This window comes from Thermobia domestica, chromosome 1, assembly GCF_964235325.1.
Source record: "Thermobia domestica chromosome 1, izTheDome1.hap1.1, whole genome shotgun sequence".
NCBI classification, from domain to species: Eukaryota; Metazoa; Arthropoda; class Insecta; order Zygentoma; family Lepismatidae; genus Thermobia; species Thermobia domestica.
This window is the reverse complement of record NC_137454.1, coordinates 67,003,190-67,009,209: the sequence shown is the minus strand read 5'-3', so window position 1 is coordinate 67,009,209 and position 6,020 is coordinate 67,003,190.

Here is a 6,020-nt window from a genome sequence, read left to right as displayed (position 1 = left end):
AAGAAGTGTTGTTAGAAAACAGTGTGAAACGTTATAAGAATTTAATGTTGGAAGAAAACCACACCGGTTCGAAGGGAAACCTAAGCAAAGCTATGAAGCTCTATGACTTACGAATTTGTCACTTTGAACTATGTGAAATTTCTTCTGGTTTAGTTTCAGTTTATCAGATACAGTTAGTTATGATTTTTGGCATGTCATTTTATGGAATAATTTCCAGTTTTTTCTGTGGCATTTTCGGTTTTTACGGCGACGAACTAATAAGAGAAAATTATCCTATAATATTGATCATTGTTCAATGGATATATGAATATGGAAATCATATTGTTTTTGCCCTGTATTCTGCACAGAGACTTTGGAATGAGGTAAGCAATATATATATATATATATATATATATATATATATATATATATATATATATAACTCGAGTATATTAATTAAATTTTAGTTCAATTTCCTTTTAAATCTTTTATTTAAACTTGACAGTTACCATTAGGATTGCAATTAATTATGTTACGTTATTAATACTAGTACACCTATATATCATCACGTAAACTTATTACATAAATTCAGTGGCCCATTTATTGAACATTTCATTTATAATGGAATTTCAACTGCGTTATAGGCAAGGGCGCCCATGTTGTGGTTTCCAAGTGGGGCAAGTATAAGCGACATTTCAAATATAGTTTCAAATTTTGCGGTAACTATTCTAAAAATTCTACTGGGTTTTCGATCTACGGAAGTACAATTTCCTCTAGGGGGACGAGCGCTCCACTTTGTTCCCCCCTGATGGGCGCCCTTGGTTATAGGAAATTTTGAAGCTGATGGACTTGAGTACTGGTATCATCGCCTTTAATTTCCTGGAATCTGTGGCTTTCTATAGACATGGTCTCGTGAGTTAATAAAATCCACGACACAACATTTACATTTATATTCCAGATTTTTTAAATAGTAGGTACTGTACAACTATGGGATTCAATACCAGATCCAACTAAAAACTCGTCAACTATTACTCTATTTAAAAGAATACTAACGCAACATTTTCTTAAAATAGGTTAGCAGTGATCAGCATTCTCTTTCCAGCATAATGTTTTTTCTGTGTATTTCACAAAATTACATGTCAGAAGGACCCGGACAAAAGGGGGAGGAGAGAATGATCGTCTTCGAAAGGTATCTGCGACAAAAGTGGCCGGGTCAAGAGCCCGGGTGAAAGCGGTCCTACGGCCAAAAAGCTTGAAATCAAAGCTAGGCCGGAAATGAGGTAGGTGTGAGCGAACAGTGTCCCTTTAGCAAGCTGAAGTATTTGCCCAAAAGAAGGAAGAATTTCAGTGGTTATTATAAACAAATGGAACATTAAATGATAATCTTGATTTTGTTTGGCTGTTATTGTATGTAACAAGCGCTTAAGTCGATCTGTCGTGAACATTTTCTTGTTCTCCCACCTCCTTGGCCTTGCATTTTAGTGACGTAGCTCGATCAGAATATATATCAATAACTGTCATCTTAGCTCTGAAATTTCAGTTTCACTCCTGGAGCAAAGTATGAAAACACTTAAGGCTGTGTCCATCACTCGGAATGAGTTGGGATCTCCCTATATAATAACATGAAATATTTCTTTCCAAAATATTATGAAAACTATGTATTTCATACATTTCTAAATTCTTCCAAATGTTTGTTAGTATTAATATTGCATGTTCACATTTACTTTTTCTCGCTAGGGTTATATTAGAGCGCGCTAATTAAAAATAAATTTTCTTCCATTTAAAATCTGTTTAATATATGGCCGTACATTTTGCAACAACGCAGAACAGCAGATAGGAGGCTAACCAGATAGGTTTCTTTCATTCTCTGCCCCCCATTAGGTCACGTGCACGAACTTTGGGTAGTCTCCGGAGATAAAGAAACCGATGGAATGCAAATTGACAGTAGATAAGAGCAAAGTCTATTTTCTATCTCTTCATAGAAATTAAAGATTTCATTCTACGTAAACATCTCCGCGAATAGCTACCTGTAGAGGTATATTGGAGCTAACGACGTATGAACATTTTAGAAAATCTGATTTTGTTGGTTTCAAGTGAGGGAAGAATTCATCTTATAAAAGTAGTTTCGAACTGTATAGTGTAGAGTAAACTCGCTTATTTGTCGCATCAACGGAAAAACGTTTACATAGAGATCAAAGAGGATTTACCCTGTTGTGATGTATAGCAAACTACAAAATAGTTAATATATATGTAAGAAGAAAACGACCGAGAACTGTTTTTCGATATATCCCCCTATCGTTTATGCTCTATGAAAATCAATATTCAAACCGAAAATAGTTGTAAATTTCTACCAGTTCCGGTTTTAATAGAGAGATAGGAATAGAGATGGTATACTTTCTACAGACGTTGAATCAATTCCCTAAAACCGCTTGTCGCTAGCTATTATAGTTTTTGAATTAAGGCTTAGTAGTCGATCTCTATCACTTTCGATTTATATAGAAGATTGACGGAGGAGGTGGAGCCTATTCTTAGAACGCTACATCGATTCCAGAAATCCCTTCTCCATATCTCTTGCCGCTTTTGGTGTAATACCTGTTGACAGACAGACGGACATAGCCGTTCTATTAGACTTCCGATACTTAGGTCTATGCATAGAATAGTTTGGAAGTTTAATAAACTCAGGTAGAAGAAATATTATTCATCAAATTTATTTTCGTGCAGAATAAGAATATGAACATTTCAAGAATTCTTTTACATTAGTTATTATGCCCTAAAGAATAAAAAGGACCGCGTTGGATCAGTGATAGAGTGCTCACCTCTGATGTGTGGGGTCCCCGGTTTAATCCCAGACCGCACCAAGTGGGCTTTGTGGTGGATAAACACTATGTTCGTGAGCTTTCGGGGTTTTCTCGTTTCCTCCCACTTTCTTCATTCCACCATTTCATTCATTCTCATTATCGTTACCTTTAACCTAGCCGGCATAACCGTTGGACGTAAAACACAAAGATTTCATTTCTAAATAATAACATAATGCATTCTACAGTGTTCTGTTCTTCGCAAATGTCCCAATAATAGCGTACAGATTGATGATACACTTGCAGATTGACATTCCATAAAATCGATTATTCATGCCCCCCCCTTCCAAAAAAATGCACCAATGTCTGCTAGGTAGTCACTAACAAGCAAGAACCAAGCTATCTATTTCGTTCAGATAGTGTTCCCCATAAGACGAGGCGATACAAGAAGTAAGGTTTTCTTGTCTCGTCTCCTATATTTAATAGGTCTCGTCTCATCTCGATCCTCGAAAATTTCTTTCACTCTTGTCTCGAAATTTTATTGCTCCATTTTGATAATTTATGTAAAAAAAAAAAAAATGACATATTTTTTCCTTAAGTTCATCTGGAAGTTATAGCGACCGTTCCGCGTCTCGATTGGTCCACAAATTGTGTGATGTAACAACATTTAAACCATACTTATTATTGGAGTAAACTGTGTAATGACTTGCATATTTTAAACATGGATAAATGCTCTTCATTTACTTTCGTACCATCATTTTATCAATTTTGTAGGTTTTTTACATATGAATCATGTACCATGAAAACAGTATATGAAATCAACACTTGGGTGAATTAGTGATGACCACGGGACTCGAGAAATTTTTCGTCTCAAAAATGAGACAATAATTGTTATATTTCTTGCCTCGTCTCGAATTTAGAAGGGTACTCTCGTGTGGTTTTCGAGATTATAATTAGGACGAGACGAAAAATTTCTGTATAAACATCTGGATAAAACAAAGACAAATATCTCTTTGTTCAAAAGATTCCTAAGATGTAACGTTGATCAGAAAACTGAGTCAACAAGATACTATATAACACGCACACAAATAATATATTATGTAATTCTGGTTTTCAGTCAAAATCAAGTGAATAGTATTTCACTTGCTTATTCTTGGAATATCAATATCGGGTCCAAAAGATCTAGACTCTCAGAAATATTGCAATATTTATTTATTTATTTATGTATTTATTTATTTTGTATATTACTGTTACGAACAGGCATGAAATGCGATATTTTATTCTTTCATCTTCCCAGATATGTCTTTTAAAGTTTTATTTTTTAAAGTTACATTCCTTATTTTGGAAAGTAAGATATTGATGATAATGGGTTTACTTTTGCGTTTCCTCTGATGTGTCCCCTTTTTTCACCGCGCAAGAATCAAGATTTAGGATCAAATATGGTTAAAATAGGAAAATAGGGAAAGTACATTCTGTTTGACAAGAATGCTTGTTATAAAATACAAGTAAAAAGATGTATAGGTAGATAAGGTTGTCTTATTTCTGACAGTAGCCAATCTTGCCTCTCGCAATGCTTTCTTCTTCCGACCATATGATCAGGGTGTCAACTAACATAACTTGAAAGATATGCATTCTCCGCATTTTTAGATTAACAATCTTATCTCTTTAACACCTTTTAGATTAACAAATTATGAATGCGTTAAAATATCAAGTAGTACTTTTGATAAAATGGATACTTTCAAATATCTATGATCAATATTAACGGACAAAAACCATATTTACAAAGAAATTAAATGTCGGCTAAAAGCAGAGAATTTGTGCTATTATTCAGTTCAAAACCTCTTGTCGTCGCAAATTCTGTTGAGGAGTTTGAAGCTTAAAATATATGAAACGATAATCATGCCTGTTGTTCTGTATGGTTGCGAAATATGGTCGCTTACTCTGAGAGAAGAACGTAAACTCAAAGTATTTGAGAACAAGATCCTTAGATGTATATTCGGACAGAGAGGAACGGGAATGGGGAATAGCGAAAACTTATAACGAGGGACTACATAATTTATACGGTTTACCAAACATTGTTAGGGTCATCAAGTCTAGGAGGCTCAGGTGGACAGGTCATGTAGCCAGAATGGAAGAAAGTAGGAACGATTACAAAGTCGTAAGACTAATCAGAAAACGACGATTAGGAATACCTAGGCGTAGATAGGAGGACAATATTAAGATGGATCTCGCAGAAATAGGAATGCAAATTAGAAACAATATCCAGTTGGCTAAGGAAAGAATTCAGTGGAGAGCTTTTGTGAAAGCGGCATAGAGTTAGTTAGTTAGTTCGGGGTCCCATAGGCCATAGAGTTAGTTAGTTAGTTTATATACATATGAATGTTTTCGAAAACAGTCTAATGTACTTACTAACTGTACCTATGATAATAAAATAATTTTCCCCTTTCACCTATGCAAAATGGTTCAACATTGGTGCAATCATGTATATTTTCCTTGAGAGTTCCAAATAATTCACGCTTCTAGTCTCAAAAAAAAATATCAAACTCATTGGGATTTGTTCATTGTGTATGAAATAAATAAATGCACATAAGCACGTTATGAATTTTAATTAGAAAAATAAACAGTTACAATGATTATTAATAAATATCAAGTTATATCTATGTGCGCTAAGAATTATTGTTCTATCAAGATGTGTTGGCATTCTTTGTTACAAGGTGAGTATGCAGCTCAATTTTTACAATATCACGAGACTATCCAGTCAAGATCACCTTCAATTTTAAGAAACAAAATCTGATTCTATAGCGGTAAATGAAATGGAAGTAAGATAAATTAGATATTCAGAATTGTGGAAGGGAACATGGTTGAATTCAGATTTAATACCAAATTAAAACAATATTTTATTATGAAAGTGCTCTTCTTATTTATCAAGCCTTTATTCTCGATATACCACAAATAAATTTGACTGTAAATCTTTGTCTGCTTTAATAAGTGTAAATATTAGAGTAAAACAATAGATACAGAATACTGGCATTGAACTAGCCAAGTCAATACTTGTGAGGATACGTTTCTGAGAACATCCAGCAACTCTTCAGAATAACGTAACGAAATCCAGTCATTTGGAATATAACAACACAACAAAAATTTTGTAAAACAAGATAATTTGTTGGACATTTCGTGGCTTCATTGTGATTTAGAAATACAGTACGTAATATAGCCTCATAGCCTATTAAATGCACCACATGGTTG